The sequence below is a fragment of the Kogia breviceps genome, chromosome 2, assembly GCF_026419965.1.
Source record: "Kogia breviceps isolate mKogBre1 chromosome 2, mKogBre1 haplotype 1, whole genome shotgun sequence".
Lineage (NCBI taxonomy): Eukaryota > Metazoa > Chordata > Mammalia > Artiodactyla > Physeteridae > Kogia > Kogia breviceps.
Genome location: NC_081311.1, coordinates 18,817,800 through 18,835,940, shown reverse-complemented (window position 1 = coordinate 18,835,940; position 18,141 = coordinate 18,817,800). Strand labels below are relative to the sequence as shown.

The window sequence follows — 18,141 nt, the reverse complement described above, 5'->3', positions numbered from 1 at the left end:
TCAAATATTGCTCACACATTGTGCAGTCTTGGGCAAGTAAATTCTGAGTCTCACTTCTTCCTTTTAATAGGGAATTAAGCAATTTTTATGTACAGGGCAATCGTGAGCATTCACACAAGGGAAATAAACCTGGCACAGAGGAAACACGATAACTGTTCAAATCCTGGGGACAGACATCTGCTTGGCGCACGCCTTGCACCTGTTCCTTCTCCTTTCCCTTGCTGGGCCCTTCTCCCCACTGTGCCCTGCAGACCTGGCCTGTCAGTTGCCCCAGCCTCTACAGAGAAGGGGCTTTGCAGATGTAATCTGCTCGGTAGGGCTGGAGGTGGGTGTGTGTGTGTCTTGATGTGGCAGTGTGCAATGAATTTCACCAACAATTAGGAAAACCTTTATGTAGATCAAAGAAGTGTTGATGGAAATTATTTGGTGGTTTGAAGACCCACTCCCTACCCGCACACCCCCTTTGACTCTGCCATTGCTGCCGCCTCTGCAAAGCACTGGGCTAGGAGTCAGGTGACCTGCTTCAGCCCTCTCTCTCTCTGCAATTCTTGTTTCATGTCTTTTAGCAAGTCATATTGCCTCTTTGTTTATCCATTTTTTTCCCCTTACCTGATTACTGGAAATTTCTAAAGTGGAGCTGATAGTGTTTTCAAATTTGAAAAAAGAAAATATGGAACGCTTCACAAATTTGCATGTCATCCTTGCGCAGGGGCCATGCTAAGCTTCTCTGTATCGTTCCAATTTTAGTATAAGTGCTGCCGAAGCGAGCAGCATATTGCCTCTTTGAACTTCAGTTTCCTTATCTGTAAAATTTTGGTTAAAGAGTGCTTATTCTACCTACTTGCCAGGGAATTTGGAAGCTATAACATGCTGTGTCAACATAAAACATTATTATTACCATTATCTAACATGTTGTTTAGTGTTTTATCTTGCTCAAGAATGACAGCTCTCTCACCCATCTTTTAAAAGTGGACTAGAGGGCTTCCCTGGTGGCGCAGTGGTTGAGCGTCCACCTGCTGATGCAGGGGATACAGGTTCGTGCCCCGGTCCGGGAAGATCCCACATGTCGCGGAGCGGCTAGGCCTGTGAGCCATGGCCGCTGAGCCTGCGCGTCCGGAGCCTGTGCTCCGCAACGAGAGAGGCCACAGCAGTGAGAGGCCCGCGTACCGCAAAAAAAAAAAAAAAAAAGTGGACTAGCGATAATGAATCCAAAGGAGTGAATTTCTAATTGTAAAATTTCTAGTATTGTGGCCCTAGGATAGTCTTGCTATTTGAGATAGGGAGAACTTCCTGGTATCCCTAAAACAAGTGTAATTTAGGCAGTTGAGTATTTTTGCTTACATCTCAGGCTGCCTCTGATTCACACTCCTGATGGCTCACTTCAGGCCTGTGGGTGGCTTAGAAATTTGTTTTAGAAACAAGGTTTATGTGTCAATTGCACTTCCTCTGTGGTTCCCTCATTGTCTATTTCTTTTTTTTTCTTCATTTTTGCGGTACGCCAGCCTCTCACTGCTGTGGCCTCTCCCCGCCGCGGAGCACAGGCTCCGGACGCGCAGGTCCAGCGGCCATGGCTCACGGGCCCGGCCGCCCCACAGCATGCTGGATCCTCCCAGACCCGGGCACGAACCCGCATCCCCCGCATCAGCAGGCGGACTCCCAACCACCGCACCACCAGGGAAGCCCTCATTGTCTATTTCTGACAATATTTGCATGAAACCAGATATTTGATTTCAAGGACATCTGTTTTTACAATTCGTTTCCCCCCTGAATCTACGGTGTTCCGCCTGGGCTGGAAGAGCTTCTCTGCTCAGCGAGATTCGGGATATGGGCAGCAGGGGGAGGGGAGGCTTTGTGGAGATGTTTATGAATACAAACAAGTTTGCAGGGGCATCCATGCTTCCTCAGAGGAAGCATCCAGCCTCAGAGTGTGGAAGCCTTGGGTAACTAGTGTTGTTTAGCCCAATTTTTCAAATGGGCCATATTCTTTTAAACGTTAGGACTTAAAATGATTTCGCTGTTTTGGTTAGAATTCTTTCTCGAATGTGGGGCTCCTCCTTACCTCCCAAATTGGAGCATGTGGAATTCTTTGAGCTCTTATTGCCTGCTAGGCTTTGTTTTTTGTCCTCTAAATGGAAAACATGGAGTCTGATCCCTAAATGTCAGCACGTGCACTGTATTATACTGTTTGTGATGCTTTGGGGGTTTATTAAGGTCAAAGAGCTTTATTCTTGTACTAAATGGCCCTAAGGCTCGAGGATGTGAAGGAGTGGCTGAAAAAGGAGGTCTGTGGCTGGTCTAGTGAGACACGGGGTGCTTGACATGAGCTGGGCCACAGACAAGCAGGGGTTCCTGCCTGTATCCCCGGGCTCCCTGGCCTGGTCTGAAATCCTCACAGCGGTAGGAAATCACTGCAAGGTCTTAAGCAGGGGCACGAGTGGTCAGATTTGTATCTCCAAAGTTCTCTCAGACTGCAGGTGAAGAACCAGACTGCAGGTGAAGAACGAAGTGGAGGGGTGCCGAGGAGGTGCGTGAATACAGGGGTCCAGGTGGGGGCCAGGGGTGTGCGAACACCCTTGTGATCTTGCATCTGCCCTGCTTGCCTTTCAGGATTGTTCTGCATGCTTTCTCCCTTCTAACTGCTGCCTGTGCCGTGCCTTGCTGCGTTCTGCTCAGATCCTTAAGTCAGACTTGCCCCTCTATTTTCCCACAGAAACTCTCTGCTACCTTTTAAGCACTTGCGCACATCTTGTCTTGAGTCTGAGCAACCCTGCATTCCCGGTGGATTATCATTTCCTTGAGGGCTGGGCACAGTCTCACTTGTCTTTGTGTTTCCTGTAGAAGCCAGCTCAAACCTGGGCGTGTGCTAGATTACACGTTGTTCTGTAAATGTTAAGTGGCATTTGAAAATACAGGAGGCAGTAAGTAAATTTGTTGTTGAATAAATGAACGTATGGATGGATGGTAAATGAATTGGTGGAGTCAGTGCGGGAACTTTTGTGACGTGGTTCTTGATAAGATCCTGTAAGCCAGAGCCTCAAGTTAGAATTGTGTGTAAACTTAAATTGCCGAGATGTAAATTCTTTGTATTTTAGTATATTGGATTCAAAAGTTCCATTTTGTGGCTGCCCTGAAACCAGTTTGGTTTACTTCCTGGTTCTTAGCTATGCTCTTGGTGGATGAAACTGTTAGAGAACTGAATGCATCTATTTTGGAGACAGACGAGGCAGAGTTTGAAAGACACCTGTTATCAGGTTAGTCCTGGGACTGCTCTTGCTTGCAGAGTTAGAGAGAGCAGTCACCTGCATGATGTCACTTCAGGGAGCTCTGGAGGGACTCCTAATTTGTCCTCAAAATAATCCATCTGCTGTTACGGAACGCAAGTCCGTGTGCCTGACACACAGTGAGGCCAAACAATAGGGAAACGTCAGAGTTTGGAACACAGAAAGATTTATTGCAGGGCCCTGCAAGGAGACGGGTGGCTTATGCCTTAGAAACCCCAAACTCCTTCCTCCAAGGCTTTCAGCAAAGCCCTTTTACAGGAAAGGTGAGGGAGAGGCACGGTTACTTGTTGCATATTTCTTGGTGTTGGATCCTTTGCTCTGGCTGCTGTCCATGGAGGTCAGGTCACCATGTTCCTATAAACCTCTGTAAAAACAAATGTTACTCACTGTTCTGCAGCTTTTAATCTAAAGGTGTAATACTGTCAAAGGTCATAGGCTTGAGAATTACACAAGAAAGGGAAGGGGGGGGCATTAAATTCTGTCTCCATGCCTCCTTGCTGCTTGTAACATTTTACAAATTACTCGTTTTACTTGTTCAAGGTCCCAAGTCTCGACTTTCACCCTCAGAGATCCAGACCCTGGCTAAGAGGAAGGGATCCCTGTGTGGGCCGTTGCCCTGCCAGGGAGCGCTGGTCCAGCACCCAGTCTGTGCCCTCCCGCCAGTGCCCAGGCCCAGCCAAAAAGGCAGATATCAGCCGGGGGCGCCCTCAGGGCCAGGTGCCCAGATCCTGCCCAGCTGTCATCACTGAGGGAGCCAGGCGCCCAGGACCCAGCTGGCCCTCAGGCCGCGCAAAGTGGGAGCTGGGTTCGAGGACTTCATGCGACCCAGGGTGACTGCTGCCGTGGGAACAAGCGAGATGCTGACCATTGGCTGAACGGGACCCATAAGGGCCAAGTGCTACAGAGGAACGGTGCCCACCCTGCCCCTGATACACTCCCTTTTCGTGGAGGCCTTCTTTAGTGGGCTCTACAGGGTTTTTCTTTTTTTTTTTTTTTTTTTTTTGTGATACGCAGGCCTCTCACTGTTGTGGCCTCTCCCGTTGCGGAGCACAGGCTCCGGACGCGCAGGCTCAGCGGCCATGGCTCACGGGCTTAGTTGCTCCGCGGCATGTGGGCATGTGGGATCTTCCCGGACCGGGCCACGAACCCATGTTCCCTGCAATGGCAGGTGGACTCTCAACCACTGCGCCACCAGGGAAGCCCTGGGTCTACAGTTTTATAGCCACAGCCTAATGTTCCTGGAAGAGGTCACACTCTGCCTCAAATGGGTTTCCTACCAAGGTATGAATGACCGTTGGCAAATCTTTTCTTGAGAGAGTTGAGGGTCCACGGGGGTGGTGGGGAGAGTGGAAGGGAGAAAGGGGAGGTTGGCGGGTGTGGAAAAGCTCCCTGAATTGATCATCGTGTCTGGTTTTCCACTTTACATGGTGTCTCAGTCAGGATTGTTTAGGTCAGGGGTCAGTGAACGTTTTCTGTAAAGGGTAGAACAGTGAGTATTTTAGGCCGTGTGGACCGTTCCGTATGTGTCACAACTTCTCAGCCCTGCCCTTAGTGTGTGGAAGCAGGCATAGGCAATACGTAAGTGAAGTTGGGGGTGGTGAGGGGGACAAGGGGAGCTGTGTTCCAGTAGAACTATTTACAAAAGCAGGCTCTGTGAGCTGATTTTGTCCTGCCAGCCATGGTTTGTTGACCCTAGTCTAGGTCATTCTTAATTGAAAAGACAAAAGCAAACCTCATAGCTCATGGATTAACACATAAAAGGATTATTTCTGGCTCATACTAAATGTCTAGTGTAAGTCAAAAGAGTGCTCTCATGGTCATTCAGGGACTCAGAATGACAAAGTGTCCATCTTAACAGAGCTTCTCCAATCACCTTGGCAACGAGAAGACAGATGGTTGAACTGCATCCTGGCTCTTGAAGTTGTTGCTTCGAAGAGACATGTGTCACTTATATTCACTTTTCATTGGGCAATGCAAGTCACATGGTCACATCTAATTTTAAAGGGATAGAAGTGCAATCTTAAGGGCACAGAGGAACCCTAACCAGAATTCTGGGCTGGGTGATTTGCACTAATGAGAACCACACATGGGGAGAATCAGAGTTCACAAGGATGCCTCTATTCTCTTCTCACTCCAACAGAAGGGGCAACTGCGGCTTCCTGCCCCTCATTCAGCATCCTCAGGTCAGCACGTCTCCCAACGGCCTGGCCTGAGTCAGCATTTCCGTACCATTCCCACCGCCTACTGGATGCTTCGGGTGGCGCCTCTACTCACATCTCATCCATGCCAAAGCTCATCTGGCACTTCTGATTACCACAGCCTGTTAGGATTAGAAGATGAGTTATTCTAGCTGAATGAACTAGCCTGTTGAAGATCTTCACTTTCCAGTTTCTTAAAAAAGCCTCCCAACTCAAGTTCTCAAGTTCCAGACTCTGTAGGAGGAATTTTTTTGGCTTGGCTGGCCTTTTAGTAGTTCTCCAAGAAATAGTCCGAAAAAGAAATTTTTATGTATATTAATCACATATTAAGGAATGTTTGGGCAACCTTTTATTTCCTGGGACTAGACGTCCTGTCCTGGTTCATTTCTGACTGCTTTGCATACTTCACTGTACCCTTCAGCCAAGTCACGCTCTGAAAGGAACAATGTGGTTACATGTCTTCATGTTATTTCCCATGTTGCTGCTTCTGACTAGAAAGCCAACCCTTGGGTTGATCACCAGACCTAGGTCAGTTTTGTGAATAATGTTCCAGATCTTGGGTGGGTAGTGAGTTCACTAGTCTTCATTGTGTTATTAAAATCAATCAATAACTCCAGTAAGAAAGGGCTATCAGGGCTTCCCTGGTGGCGCAGTGGTTGAGAATCCGCCTGCCGATGCAGGAGACACGGGTTCGTGCCCTGGTCCGGGAAGATCCCACATGCCGCGGAGTAACTAAGCCCGTGAGCCATGGCCGCTAGGCCTGCGCGTCCGGAGCCTGTGCTCCGCAACGGGAGAGGCCACAGCAGTGAGAGGCCCGCATACCGCAAAAAAAAAAAAAAAAAAAAAAAAAAAAAGAAAGGGCTATCATCAGCCAATGGTGAGAGTGTGTTATGAATTAAGGATTGTGATTAATCCAATTCTGGGAACCTGAGGTCAAATAAATAAATAGATAAAATCCTATTGAGCAGGGGTTGGCAAACTATGGCCTGAGGGTCAAATTTGACCCATCATCTTTTTTGCAAGTAAAGTTTTGTTGGAACACAGCTACACTCATTTGCGTATCATGTATGGGGTTTTCACACTGCCATGGCAGGGCTGAGTAGCTGTGATAGAGACTCAATAGCCCATACAGCCTAAAATATCTACTTTTTGGACTTCAGAAAATGTTTGTGCTGTTGGTACGGTATGGTGAGCACTGGATCCTAGCGGTGGGGTCAGCACAAGAAAACTTGTCACCTGAGTGCATTGGGGTTGAAGAGATTATTTCTAGTGAGAAGGGATTATGCAAGAGTTTCCCTAGGAGAGGTCACCTTGAGTTCTGTTTCTGTCTCTGGTGTTTTATTTACTAGTAACAGAATCCCGAATCAAACTGGCTTAAGCAAAAATGGGGGGTGGGGGGTGGGTGGAGGCAGAGCGATTGGCAAATGTAACCAAAATTCAGAGAAGGCAGGGGTAGAGCTGACCTGAAGGTTGGTTTGCTTCCGGAAGTTGGAGGCACTTAGTCTCTTGCTCACTAGTTTTCATGTCTGTGCTTCTCTATGGATTGTTTCATTTTCTGTTGCAAATGGACTAGGAGGCAGGGAAAATGCCAGTGGGGGGCTCTGAACTTGCATCTTCAGATTTTGGGCTGAAGGAGAATGCTTCCAGCTTCCAATTACAAAAATCACAGGGCAAAGGACATGGAAGCAACCTAAGTGTCCAGCAACAGATGAATGGATAAAGAAGATGTGGCACATAGATACAATGGAATACTCAGCCATAAAAAGAAATGAAACTGAGTTATTTGTAGTGAGGTGGATGGACCTAGAGACTGTCATACAGAGTGAAGTAAGTCAGAAAGAGAAAAACAAATCGTGTATGCTAACACATATATATGGAATCTAAAAAAAAAATGGTTCTGAAGAACCTAGGGTTAGGACAGGAATAAAGACGCAGACGTAGAGAATGGACTTGAGGACACGGGGAGGGGGAAGGGTAAGCTGGGACGAAGTGAGTGGCATGGACCTATACACACACTACCAAATGTAAAATAGATAGCTAGTGGGAAGCAGCCACGTAGCACAGGAAAATCAGCTCAGTGCTTTGTGTCCACCTAGAGGGGTGGGATAGGGAGGGTAGGAGGGAGGTGCAAGAGGGAGGAGATATGGGGATATATGTATACATATAGCTGATTCACTTTGTTATACAGCAGAAAGTAACACACCGTTGTAAAGCAATTATAATCCAATAAAGATGTTTAAAAAAAATCATAAGGCAAGACTCTAATTGGTGGATTTGGATTTTATGCCCACCTCTTGGACCAGTCACCGAGGCCAAGCCTGAGAGGTACCATGTTTGGCCTGACAGTGCTTATATGCCCACTTTGATGATGTGAGGAGTAGACGTTTTACCAGAAGACATGACCATTGGGAAAACTGTTGTAAATTGCTTCTCCAGTATGTCTTTTCTACAGCTGGGTATTCATGGAATTGACGGGCAGGGGACAATGGATCAAGGCATTTCTAGATATACATTGTTTGCAAACAAACGAAGGAATCAGCGATTTGAAACACTATCCATTGGTTCTGAGACTTTTTAAAAGGGAATAATTTGTTGATTTTTAGTAAATTTACAGAGGTATGCAAACACCACCACAGTGCAATTCTAGAACATTTCCATCACCCCAATATATCCCTTTACCCATTTGTTTCCATCTCCAGCTCTAGGCAACCACAATTCTGATTTCTCTTTATGGATTTGCCTTTTTGGACATTCATATTAAGTGGAACCATGCAATATGTGATCTTTTGTATCTGGCTTCTCACATTTAGCATAATGTTTTTGAGGTTCATACATGTCATAGCATGTGTCAGTGTTCTGCTTTTCTTTATTGCTAAAAAATATGCCATTGCATTGATATACTACATTTTGTTCCGTCATTTGATAGACATCTGAATTGTTTCCAGTTTATGCTATTCCAAATAATGCTGCTATGAACACTTGCCTGAAAGTCTTTGTGTGGAGAGTTGCTTTTATTTCTTTGGGGTAGATATAAAACCTCTGTGACTTCTTAAATTTCTTTTCTTTTCCTTTTAGTAGTTCTTTTCCATCTAGTAGTTTTTGAAAATATAGAGGGTCACTTCCAATTTGATCTGGTTCATTGGTTTTAAAAAAAACTTTCAATTCAATTAGAAAGTTAATATTTGGATTCTCTGTGGGATTTAGCAAATGAGTATATTCATTCTAGTTCCTGATTCATGTTCCACTTTAGTTCCTGTCCCTAATGGCAACTTAAAAGTCTATAGCAGATTCTGTGCTGGAAATAAAGGCAGATTAGTGTACAAGGAGAAAACTCATCGCTATATTAAACTCAAGCTTCGCAGTTAAATTGTCTTCTCTCCTTCATCCTCCAACCCACATCCCCACATCCGTCCTTGGGTATAGGATTTTATTCATTTCATAAAATGTCCCACAGTCATCTCTAGAAGGTTGTGGATTACTGCCCTGGAGGCCGCTAGGAGCAGGCTGTCAGTGTGTGTGAGACAGTGATTCAGGCTTCCAGAGCATAATTCTGTCTGGCTGCAAGGGCAGGAGTGTCTCCTACAGGAATACAATTGTACCTCTGGGAAACAAAAGGCAAGGTCAGGACTGGTCCTTTCTTCTCTTTGACCTGTTGCCCTTCAGACATTGATCTTATTTTAAGGCAAGCTCCAGCATTTAAGGGTGATTTCCTATACTAGTAAAAATGTATTTACAGGTAAAGGAGAGATGATTGTAAAAATCTCACCTATGTCTGGCAGCTTTGGGTTTTGAACTACAGAGGTATCTGCTATGGATGGCCTATCTTTCAGATAATTGCATTCCTTTTTGGGTTCTGGGATTACTTAAAATGGAGAGTTGGCAAATGATCTAAGAAATTATATTCGTGTTAACTGAGAGCCAACTGGCAAACTGGTTCATTGTATAACACTGAGAGTCGCTCTTTCAGCTAAACTTCCCCCACTGTCCTTCTAAATGTCTACCCTGTCCCCGCAAATCACCATAATGCAGGATGAGAGGGGGAGATCAGAAAGAGAATTATTGGGAGAGGTGGTTTCTTGTGTTTGCTGTAATGACCTTGGCCTTTTGACCCTGGAGTTCCCCATCCACCTTCTCCTTGTGAACTCCTGGCATCTCAGTATCTGAGCATAAACACCAAAGAACAGACCTCTTGGCTGTGGACTTCTCCTTTTCTAGAACTAATATTTCAGTAGTCAAATATCCAAGGTTACCCAACATCTGCCTATCGAATAGGGGAGAAGAGGAGATAGAGGTACTAATTCAGTGGTTCTGTTCATTAAATAGGGAAAGGCAAGCTAGGGCATTATAGGATTGCTTAATCCAGATTGCCAGGGAGCAGGGACAATTTATGACCTTGGAGAAGCTGTGATCTTGAAGCCCAGAATCTTCCCCTAATTCTACCAAAGCCATTCTAACTATACTGTGTTCCACCTCAGCGTGTTCCTGTGAGACTGTACACAGAGCACTTTCCAGATTTTATAGAAACCGCAACAAGGTTAGTCATGTGACAGTGACTAAAATCCATGTGACCCAACACTTTGGTTCAACATTCTTTCCTCTTCTCTGAAGACTGCTTATCCATTATCCTAAATGAAATTTTTATTTTTGTTTCTAAGAGTTCGAGGGGGCAGGGAGCTGGACAAATAGAGCATTTGAATCAATTCCAGTCTATTACTAGAGCTTTCCCACCTGGCCCTGGGATCCTGGGAAGAGATAACATTGGTCTATTTGCATGCAGTCCCCTGAGAAGGCCTGCTGTTAGTTTCGACACTGCAAGGAGAAGGCAGTTGAAGTTTTTTATCTTCCTGTTTGTTCTTTTTTTGGCTAGCATCCATTACCCTTCTGGTAACAGCTTGCGTGTTTTCCTCTGGGGAACACTCTGCCCGGAGTCTAGGTCCATGTGGTCTGAATGTTGTTAATTAGGCTCCCTGCTCTTAGGTGATCCTGAGACTCAGGTGTGACCAATAAGAGCTTTTCACTCCCCTCCTGGATCAAAGTTTAGGAAATGGGCATATGACCTAATTTGGACCAATGAGAATCAGAGTAGAACTTTTGCTTTAACTGTGAAAAAAATAGAGGTTCCTATTTTCTGTTGGGTTGGCTGCCAAAATTTTCCAGATTTGTATTCTCATAACTTCATCCTGCCACCAGGATGGAAGAGTCTGTCTGATAATGGAGCAGAGAAAAGCAAAGTTGAGAGACGGTAAGAAACCAGATCCTGATCCCTTCTCCTCATTACCGTTACTATTATTTTACTTTTTAATTAAAGTATAACGTAAGTACAATAGACTGCACTAAGCTTAAGAGGCCAGCTCAGTATATCTTGACGTATTTGGAAATATGTATACATTTGTGTTACCACCACCAGATCACAGCGTAGACTATTTCAAGGGCCTGGTTCTCTCCTGCCCCTTCCCAGATAACTTGCCAGAGAGGACCAGGAGTCCATACATTCTCAGTGGGGTGATACCAAGGGGCTGAGAACTGGTTCTTGGGGGAGGGAGGCAAAAAACCCTTAGCTATTACAATGGTTTGTGTCCTGCCAAAGGGCCACAGTATATAAACAGATATGCAATATACCTGTGATATTAACATTTAATGGGGGAGGTGTTTTAGCGAGAAAATGTCTAAAAAGGCTCCTTGTCACAGGGGTTGGGGGGACAATAAAGGATAAAAAGACTAAGATACACTGCACTAATCTGATTCCACAACTGTTGATTTATTTTGCCTGTGCTTGAACTTCATAAAATGCAATCATACTGTATGTGGCTGGAGTTTGGACCCATTGATGGCTGGCTTCTTTTGTTCGGCATATTATCGTGAGCTTCATCTGCGTTGTTGCAAGTATCAGTTGTTTGTTCCTTTTTGTTTACTGCTGAATTATTTTATTGCATAGATATGCTACAATTTGTTGATCTGTTCATCTCTTGAGAGATATCTGGGTTGCTTCTAGTTTTTGGCGATTGTGGATACAGCTGCTATAAACACTTTGTATATGTATTTTGATAGATATACGTTTTCTTTTCTCTTGGGTAAATGTCTAGAAGTGATGGTGCTGGATCACAGAGTAAGCATATGTTAAACTTTACTAGATAGTGCCAGTTTTCCAAAATGGTAGTACCAGTGTCCTGCAGCAGTATATGAGAGAGTTCCAGTTCCACATGCTCCTAACAGTTGGTATTTTCAGTCTTTTTCATTTGAATCATTCCGGAGGGCAAGTATTGGCAATATCAGTGTGGTTTACATTTGCCTTTCTTTGATGTTGAGCACCACTTCATAAGTCTTTGGGCCATATGGAGATCCCCTTTTGTGAACTGTTTTTCCATGACTTCTGTCTGCTTTTATCTGGATTGCTTGCCTTTTTCTTATTGGATTGTCAGATACATGTATTGAAAACATCTTTTTCCAAGATATGATTTGCTTTTAATTCTCCTGATGGTTACTCTTGATGAATAAAAGTTCTTAGTTTGTTGAGGTCCAATTTTGTTGTGTTTAAGAAATCTTTGCCTATTTCAAGGTGATAAGGAGTTCTTCTGTGTCTTTTCTAGAAGTTCTATGCATTTTGCTTTTCCACTTAGGCCTATTCTTGAATTAATATTTATATATGACATAAATAGGGATTACGGTTAAAGTGGTTTTTTTCCATTTGATTATCTAATTGCTCAACTGCTATCCATTAAAAAAACCCCAACCATTCCCCCATTAAATTGAAGTTATGTCTTCATTATAAATCAAGTGACTGTATGTGGTCTGTTTCTGGATTGTCTATTTCATTTCATTGGTCCATTTGTCTAACTGAAATAATAGCACATTAATATAAGGGCATTTTTAAGAAGTCTTGCAATTAGGTAGGGTAAGTCCTCCAAATTTATTCTTCTTTAAAACTATTTAGGTTGTTTTAGACTTCATGCATTTTAATATAAATTTGATAATAAGCTTGTCAATTTCCACAAAAACTTGAGATTTTGATTGGAATTAAATCTATAGATGTATTAGGAAGAACTGACGTCTCAAAAATACTGATTCTCACAGTTCATGAAAATGGTATATTTTCTCTGTTTATTTAAGTTTTTAATTTCTCTTGGCAATGTTTTGCTGCTTTCAGTGTAGAGAATTATGCACATTTCTTTATTCTTAGACATCTGGTATTTTAAAATGCTACTGTAAATGGTATTTATTTTTAAGATTTTAGTTCCCAAATTTTTCTTGTTAATGTATAGCTATTGATTTTGGTATATTGACCTCACTCATGCAACATTGCTAAATTTACTTATAAATTCTAATGATGTGTTTGTAGATTCTGTGGAAACTTTTACATATCCAATTATATCATTGGCATAAAATGATACTTATATTTCTTTCCTTCCAATTTTGTACCTTTAATGTTTTTTGTTGCTTTCTTGCACTACCTAGAATTTCTAATACAATCCTGAATACATGGGGTGATAGCATATATCCTTATCTTGCTTCTGATATCAGGGGGAATTTAAAAATATTTCATCCTTAAATATGATATTAGGTAAAACATTTTAACTTTGAGAGATAATTTACAAACAATAAACTGCATCCATTTGAAGTACACAATTCAATGGATTTAACCATTGTGAAACCACCTGTATAATAAAAAAAAAAAAAAAATGACCATTTCTGTCACTTCCAAAAATTTGTTGGTAGGCAGAATTCTAAGAATGTTCTCCAGTGGAGCTCATCCTAGTAAAAATCCCCTCCCCTCTGAGTGTGCATGGAACCTGTGAATATTATGAGATGTCATTCCCATGACTCTATATGTTATATGGCAAAAGGGAGACCATTCAACTTGGCCTAACTTAAAAGCAGAGCATTTTCTCAGTCTGGGAGAAGCAGAGAGATTTAAAGCATGAGAAGGACTTGACCTGCCTTTGCTAGTTTAAAGATGGAGGAGCCACATGAGAAGGGAGTTTATGAAGCTTAGAGTGACCTCTGACTAACAGCCAGCAAGGAATCAGGCACTTCATTCCTACAAACACAAGAACATTTCAACAACCTGAATAAGCTTGGAAGCAGATTCTTCCACAGGACTTCCAGAGAAAAGCCCAACTCCACCTTGATTTGGGCTTTATGAAACCCTCAGCAGAGAACCCAGATGAGCCTGCTTAGACTTCTGACCTAAAGAACAATGGTGAGGGGCTTCCCTGGTGGCGCAGTGGTTGAGAATCCGCCTGCCGATGCAGGAGACACGGGTTCGTGCCCTGGTCCGGGAAGATCCCACATGCCGCGGAGCAACTAAGCCCGTGAGCCATGGCCGCTGTGCCTGCGCGTCCGGAGCCTGTGCTCCGCAACGAGAGAGGCCGCGACAGTGAGAGGCCCGCATACCGCAAAAAAGAAAAAAAAAAAAAGAACAATGGTGAGATATTAAAAGAGTGTTGTTTTAAGCTGCTGTGTTTTGTGGTAACTTAGTAGGTAGCAGTAAAAATCGAAAACACATTTTGATACCTGGAAGTGGGTGCTACCATAACAAATACCTAAAATGAGGAATCAGGCAGATGTTGGAAGAATTTTAAGGAGCATAATAAAAAAAGCCTAGCTTACCTTGAGAAGCCTTCTAGTAGAAATATTACATAGTAACAGGTATTGAGAATGAAACATGTTATTGGAAACTAGAGGAAGGGAAATCCTGCTATATAGTGGCAGAAAGCTTTGCAGAATTGTCTCCCACTGTTATCTGGAAAGCAAAACTTAAAATCACGAACTTAGACATTTAGCTGAGATTTTCCAGCAAAATGTTGAAGGTACAGCCTAATTTCTTCTTGCTGCTTCTAGAAAAATGTGGGAAGAGAGAGATAAATTGAGTGAAGAACTGTTAACAAAAAGGAACAAGACTTGGGACTTCCCTGGTGGCGCAGTGGTTGAGAGTCTGCCTGCTGATGCAGGGGACGCCGGTTCGTGCCCCGGTCCGGGAGGATCCCACGTGCCGCGGAGCGGCTGGGCCCGTGAGCCATGGCCGCTGAGCCTGCGCGTCCGAAGCCTGTGCTCCGCAACGGGAGAGGCCACAACAGTGAGAGGCCTGGGAACAAGACTTGATAATTGGGAAATTGTCAGGGGGCAAAATGTGATACAGTGTAAAAATGGCTGCTGAAAGCATGACATAGAGAAGAGGCTGAGGATGTAGTTATTCAAACTTTTGCAGAAAGATCAAAAGATCAGAGTATTCAGCTACACAAAAGACCCTTCCAAGAGATTATACGTCTTCTAAATCAAACGAGAAGACTTCTAGGACACTTTAAAACCTTGTTCCTCCGCCATCTGAGTAGAAGCCAGAGAAGAAATTCTGCCCGTGAATGACAGCTTTAGCTGTGAAGTTGCGGAACTGTGGAGTTTCATCCTGCCTGGGGACCTGTGAGTGTGAAGAGATTTCACTCCTGGGAATGTGTTATGTTATATGGAACAATTTACCTTGAAATAAGGAGATTATCCAGGTGAGCCTAATTTAATCACAGGATCCCTTAAAAACAGAGAGGTTTCTCTGGCTGGTGGTAGAAGAGGAAGGCAGAGGAGAAGTCAGAAAGATTCAAAGCATGAGGACTCGATGCTCTTGCTGGCTTTGAAGATGTAAGGGGGCCATATGAGAAGAAATGAGGGCAGCCTTTAGGACATGAGTGGTTCCTACCTAACAGCCAGAAAGAAAATGGCGACCTCATTCCTACAGCCACAAAGAACTGGATTCTTCCAACAACCTGAATGCACTTGGAGGCACATACTTCCTCCTGCCTGCCCCCCTGCCCTCTACACACACACATGACCTGCAGGTAAGAGGCCAGTCTGGCTGATACCTTGATTTTGGTCTTGTGAGACCTGGAAAAAACAACCAGTCAAATCCACCTGGACTTATGATCCTCCAAATTGTGAGAGAAAATTTTCACTGCTAATATTGTGGTGTTTGCTACACAGCAAAAGAAAACTAATAAAGCCAGTCTTTTAAATTTTAGCCATTCTCATGGGTATATAGTGGTATCATTTTTTGACTTTATTTTTAATTTCCCTAATGATTAATGATATCAAGCATCTCTTCATATGCTTATTCTCTATCTGTATATTTTCTTTGGTGAAGTAGTTGTTCAAATCTTTTGCTCATTTTTTAATTGGATAGTTTGTTTTCTTATTCAGTTTTAAGTGTTCTTTATATATTTCTGAATATAAGTCCTCTGAGAGATATATGTGTTGTGTTTTCTGTGGGCCACCGTTCTGCCTTCTTAATGTTATTTTTTCAAATAGCAAAATTTTACAAATTTTAATAAAGTTCAGTTTATCAATTTTGTTTTTTAAGGTTCATGGTTTTTCTGTCTTGCTAAGAAATATTTTCCAGTCCCCCAAGGTTGCAAATATTTTCTCTTTTGTCTTCTTCTAGGAGTTTTATAATTTACTTTTTCTATGTATGGTGTCATGTGAGGGACAATATTCATTTTTTTCCCATTTAGACATCTACTTGTTCCAGCACCATTTGTTAAAAGGTGTTTCTTTTGTCCATTGAATTTCCTTGGTATCTTTGATGAAAATCAATTGACCATATATGTATGGATCTATTTCTTGACTGTCGAGTTCTTTTTATGTGTACATACACACGTTTATATTTAATTTTGCAAATACCACATTGTCTTGATTACTGTAATGTTACAGAAAGTCTTAAAATTAGGTAGTGGAAGACCTCCAATTTTGTTCTTTAAAAAAATTGCTTTGGTTATTTTAGGACAACATCTTACCATTTTCTACAAGAAAACCTGTTAGAATATGGATTGGGATTGCATTGAATTTATAGGTCAATTTGAGAATATTTGACATCTTTATAGCATTGTCATTCAACTCATGAATATGATATTATACCTCTCCATTTATTTAGATCTTTAATTTCTCTCCAAGTTTTTTCTTTTTTAGTTTTCAGTGTATAGGTTTTGTACAATGTTTGTTAAATGTATTTTGTATTTTAAAATGTCTATGGTTTATGGAATAGTTTTTCTTAATGTCACTTAATGATCATTCATTGCTACATGTAGAAAGATTACAAAGATATTTTGTATGACACTGATCTTGCTAAAGTCACTTATTAGTCCTAGTAACTTTTTTGAAAATTCCTTAGAATTTCTAAATATAATTATGCAATCTGCAAATAAAGAAAATTTTACTTCTTCCTTTTCAGTCTATGCCTTTAAACTATTTTTCTGGCCTCATACTTGCTATGATAACCATGCCAGTGTTGAAAGAAGTAGACACCCTGCCATTTTCTTGATCTTAGACAAAATAATTTAGTCTTTTTACACTAATACAAGTGTTTTTGTTTGTTTGCTTTCTCTTGTTTTGTTCTTGTTTTTGGTAGATGCTGACTACTCATTTGGAAAATTCCTTTCAATTCTTAGTTGACTGAGAGTTTTATCAGGAATGGCTATTGAATTTTGTCAAATGCTTTTGCTTCATTGGTTGAGATTATCTATTTTTTTGATCTGTTAACATGTTGAATTCTATCAATTGCTTTTTGAATGTTAAATCAATGTTGCATTCATGAGATAAATCCCACCTAGTCATGATATATTATCTATTAATATATTGCTATATTCAAATTGCTAAAATTCCATTTAAGATTTTGGCATCTATGTTTGTGAGGGATATTGGTCTCTAGTTTTATTTTCTTATAATGTCTTTATCTGGTTTGCTGTCATTGTTATGCTGGCCTCATAAAATGAGGTACAAGTATTCCCTCCTATTTTATGGAAGAATTCTAATTGAGTTGATTTCATTTCTTCTTTAGATGTTTGGTAGAATCTCCATAATGTCAACTGAGACTGGTGTTTTCTTTGTTAGAAAGGTTTAAACTACACATTCCATTTCTTTAAAAGATATGGGACTATTTATGCCTTCTATTTCTTCTTGAGTGAGTTTTCTAGTTTCTATCTTCTTTTTTCCCATGATAAATTTGGCCAGACGTTTAACTGATATTTTTTGGTTTCATTAATTTTCTCTATTGTTTTTCTATTTTCAAGTTTATTTAATCTCTAACCTTGTCTTTATTATTTTTCTTCTTCTGATTTATTTGAATTTAATTTGTTCTTCTTTTTCTAGTTTCCTAAGGTGGAATCTTAGATTATTGACTTGAGACTTTTTAACGTAAGTGTTAAATGCTATGTTTAACACTTTAAAACATAAGCATTAATGCTCTGTTTCCCTTTAAGCACTGCATGAGCTGTATTCTGTAAGTTTTGATATATTATGTTTTCACTTTCACTCAATTAAAAATATTTCCTAATTTTCCTTGTGATTTCTTCTTTGACCCATAAGTTAAAAAGAAGCATATTGTTTAATTGTCAATGATTTAGGGGGTTTCCAGGTATCTTTTTGCTCTAGTTTAATTATTTAATGATTAGTGAACATAGAGAACATTTTGTATGATTCAGTTTTCCTTATATGCTTTTTTATGGCCCACATTATTATCTACCTAGGTGAATGTTTCTTGAACACTTGAAAATAATGTGTATTCTGCTGCAGCTGGATGGAGTATTCTATAATTACAAGTTAGGTTAAACTGTTTGGTAGTGTTTGTTCAAGTTTTCTATGTGCTTACGGATTTTTTGTTTTCTTGACCTATCAGTTCCTAAGAC

General features: G+C 41.6%; 1 non-coding gene across 1 annotated transcript; it reads right to left on the bottom strand.

Annotated features, from left to right (window-relative positions):
- Positions 1-664: 664 nt before the first annotated feature.
- LOC131751772 (U6 spliceosomal RNA) lies at positions 665-773 on the bottom strand. Its single transcript, XR_009334329.1, has one exon. It is a non-coding gene; the product is annotated as a U6 spliceosomal RNA (small nuclear RNA).
- Positions 774-18,141: the final 17,368 nt, after the last annotated feature.